Source organism: Hippocampus comes, unplaced genomic scaffold, assembly GCF_001891065.2.
Source record: "Hippocampus comes isolate QL1 unplaced genomic scaffold, H_comes_QL1_v1.1 scaffold122, whole genome shotgun sequence".
NCBI classification, from domain to species: domain Eukaryota; kingdom Metazoa; phylum Chordata; class Actinopteri; order Syngnathiformes; family Syngnathidae; genus Hippocampus; species Hippocampus comes.
In genome coordinates, this window is record NW_017842059.1 from 902,248 (window position 1) to 906,251 (window position 4,004).

General features: G+C 40.3%; 1 protein-coding gene across 1 annotated transcript in view; it reads right to left on the reverse strand.

Moving 5' to 3' along the window:
* Positions 1-1,040, reverse strand: part of LOC109510799 (claudin-4-like) — a 27,231-nt gene extending 26,191 nt beyond the window's left edge. The window contains exon 1 of the mRNA XM_019861392.1: positions 488-1,040. The gene's annotated coding sequence lies outside the window, so the exon portion shown is untranslated. The remainder of the gene's footprint in view (positions 1-487) is intronic.
* Between the last annotated feature and the right edge of the window lie 2,964 nt (positions 1,041-4,004).

A 4,004-nucleotide genomic window follows, 5' to 3' on the forward strand; every position in this document is an offset into this window, starting at 1 on the left:
ATATATATATATATATATATATATTTAAAAATTGAATAAGTATGAAAATTAAAAGCCCCGGTGCAAAATAATCCATTCATTAAAATGGACAAACGACTGACAAATATTGTCACTTAAAGCATTTTTGTTGTTGTTTTTTTTTTTATACCATATACCATAATTGGCCAATATACCAAAAAGGTACAAAAGATTTTTTGATTTCCTTTTTTTTCACGAGCTGCTTAAACTTATGAAAGACCCTGAATAAATCATTTCAAATATTGATGAAACTCAACTTGATTTGTCATGAGATGCTTCTTTATGGTATATGAAATATGAAACTCACCACAATGCAGCACATTTTTGATTTATGTGTGTTGTGTTTTTTTTTTCTTCTGAACAAACAAAACAACATTTTTTTCAGGTATTCAGATCATAATATGAACCAAGAATTCACATAAACATATGACACCAAGCGACAATATGAAGACATCAAAATCTATCTGACCTGTCAGTGAAGCTTCAAGTCCAGTCCAGTGTCCAGTTTTGCCGATAAAGACGATGGAAGCGGTCCCAAACGCGAGTGAGTCCACCCAACATCGAGTGTGTGGCCAAGAGCGCCGCCCAAGGAATCAGATTGTACCACAAATGAATGGAGGCAGTGTCCCACAGCCAAATAAGTAGACTACAATCCCTCCGTTTGATCCACACTGGGATCGTTGGACATATTGAATTCCACCAACCAGGAGGAATGTCCACAATTAATGCTCTGAGGAGAGATGCTTTCAGAGTGCGGGGAAAAGCTCTTTGCTCATCAACGTGACTTTGTTGGAACTCAAAAGTTGAGGAAAGAATTCTAGCTGAACAATGAATCAATTTCTAATTGCAAAGGAGAAGAATACAGCCAATTTCCTTTGGCAAATAGTGAATGATTAATCACAAAATGGTCTTCAAAATGTTTTTGCCACACCTAGTTCAAGTTTACTCTTTAACTAAACATCAAACAAAGAGAATTACATCACTAATTACTTGTGTAGTTAAAACAAGCACATAGAATTGCCTGCTTGATGCTAACAAACGAAGCAAAACACCACTGACGTGCTAACGGTTAGCATTTATAGTCACGTTTTTTTTACCCTGCGCCAATGTTGGAGTGGGTACGTGGATCGAAAAGTTGAGAAAGGGCCTTTCTATAGTCAGGCCTCTATTAGTAAAAGTTATTCAAACTGGTTAATGATAAAGAGATTTAATTTTTAAAAAATGTAAAAAAAAAAAAAAAAAATTAAATACATGCAACTGAGAGAAACTGCTTTTTGGAACCGGAGTGACAAATGTTGGCAGATGTAGTGAGGCAAACTCAGACTTCCCCCTTGTGCAACTGTGTGAACCACTACACCATTGAGCTCTACAATCGATCTTTAAGAGAAAAAAATGTTGACAATCTGCAAACAATACAAAACGATGACGAATGCAAGGTTATGTCTTGGCCTGGGGGGATGAGGAGTGTGTTGAGAGAGAGAGAGATAGAGAGAGAGAGAGAGAGAGAGAGAGAGAGAGAGAGAGAGAGAGAGAGAGAGAGAGAGAGAGACAATAAAACAATAAAAGCCTACAACTCTATGGCTGTAGAGACATTGAAAGACGTGAGTCATGTGTTGACATGCGGAGTGATGTCATCACAGTGAGACTGTCGTTTGCCCCGTCATGGTTTTCGTGTGCAACTGGCAATTTTGAGTCACATGGGAAGGTGCCAATAGGAGCGCTGGTTGCCACGAAAGAGGTCTGCTCGCTTCAAGGGCAGGAGTGGGCAAAGTCAGGCAGTTTATGATCAATAGTCAAGTATCAAGTACAACTTTATTGTCAAATGTGCAACATACAGCACAAATGAAATTTCTTCCCTCTCACAACATACAACAAGAGGAGCCGCTGCGGGTGCCCGCGCCGCCATCAAAAGAAATATAGAAGATACTAATGTCATGTTTGTTTTTATTAATATCATCTTTTTTTGCCATTTGTTATTTTTCTTTCAAAATTGGTTGATCAAATTATTTATTCATGTATTTATTATTTTATAAACGATACAATGAAAAGTGGGTGGCAGGGTCGTTGACTCATGGTTAGCGTGTAGGCCTTGAAGTGCAGAGGTGCAGGTTTCGATTCCGGCTCCTGCCTTCCTTTGTGGAATTTGAATGTTCTCCCATGCCTGCGTGGGTTTTTTTTTCCGGGTCCCGTGATTTCCTCCCACATTCCAAAAGCATGCATGGCAGGTTAATGGAGCGCTCTAAATTGTCTCTAAGTGTGAGTGTGAGAGCGGAAGATTATTCGTCTATGTGTGCCCTGCGATTGGCTGGCACCCAGTGAAGGGTGCACCCCGCCTACTGCCTGAAGACAGCTGTAATAGGCTCCAGCAGTGTATTAGAAAATGGTGGATGAAAGGTTAAATAAGAAGTTGTAAAATAAAGTTGTCATTAAACAACTGGTTATCCTCACAAAGGTCGTGTCCAGCTGTCCTCGTGCAGTCGTACACCCTGAACTGGTTGCCAGCCAATTGCAAGGCACAGTTAGATGAACAACCTTTCGGGGCTCAAAATCACAGCTAAGGACCATTTAGAGTGGTCAAAATATCGATTTGTTACAGTATATCAACATTAGTACTTTTCCCTTGAAAATAGGCACCTTTTTTTTTCTTACGGCATTTAGGGGTGCACGTGTTGGTTGCTTAATTGACATTAATATTTTGAGGGGATCTACGTGAAGATTCCTCCCCTGGATCCAAAAAGTTTGAGCACCCTCTATGAGCAGGTCGTCCGTTAGAAATAAATCGGAGAAGTGGTAAGACCGGCTCTCGCTCCCAGAACAGGTGAATGCTCACAAGCAGCTCTGCAGGCTGCCACATGTTCATGTCTTGAAATTTTTGAACTGATGTCCTATTGTTGTCATTATATCAGCCCAAACCTCTAGATCTGAGCCTTAAAAAAAAAATCGGACTTGTTTTTGCACTAAATTGTTGACGGACCTTCATCAAATGCCAGCAGATTACAGCAAGCGCGAGCCAATAAAACTGTTATGATTCACCACGTATTTGGATTTTGATCATCTGCAGATGCAAACTTATCTGATAAAGAAAGATTCCACAGAAAAAATATCCAGGTATTAAATAAATATTTTTGCATCTTTATCAGCGCATCACTTTGCCCTCACACAGACCAAATTTGAAAACGATGAGGATTTTTAAGATGTGTCCGAGATGTTGAAGGAGGCTTCAAAATGTTTGAGAAAAGTTGAGGTGACCATCTACGTCCAGAAATGTTCCAAATATATTTTGGGGGGTATGTTTGAGGGATCGGGGGTATGCCAACTCTGTTGGATGTGGAAGGGATGTGCGCCGTTTCAAAATTCTGAGAAATAAGATGTGGAGCGTCCAGAAGTGTGCCGATAAAATTATTACTTTTTAAAATTATGTCCATGTTCAAGGGAGTGCGGCAACTACGTCAAGATTTTACAGTCAATCTTAAATCTAGTAGCTTTGATAAAGTGGCTTTGAGATCTGCGAGACGGCGGTGCTGGGTCTGTTTAGCATTGCCGCTCGACATTTTGATCGCGTAAAAAGTGGAAGCCAATAATCCTGTCCAGTAAACGTCAGATGATGCGCACCTCTAGACATCAATGCGGCATGTGTTGCGCAATATATTTTGGGCCCTACTTGCCATCATGGTGCTCAAGTGGTTCTCACGCTTGCTTCACAGTTTGAATCTGGAATAGTGCAGGTTGGCTTCATCCTGTCTGCTGGGTCAGTACGGCGAAGGCGTACGCTGCTAATTGATTTCTGTTGACATGTGACCTGCGGAGAAGAAGCAGCTGGGGGGTTAGCGACATGATTACCCTGACCGGTGATCCAGGATGACCTTAGTAAATGACAAAAACGCTCTTAATGACGCAGAGTTCATATATTTACTCATTTGAAACAAGGCCCTAGGGAAGTATTGGCGCCATATATATATATATATATATATATATATATATATATA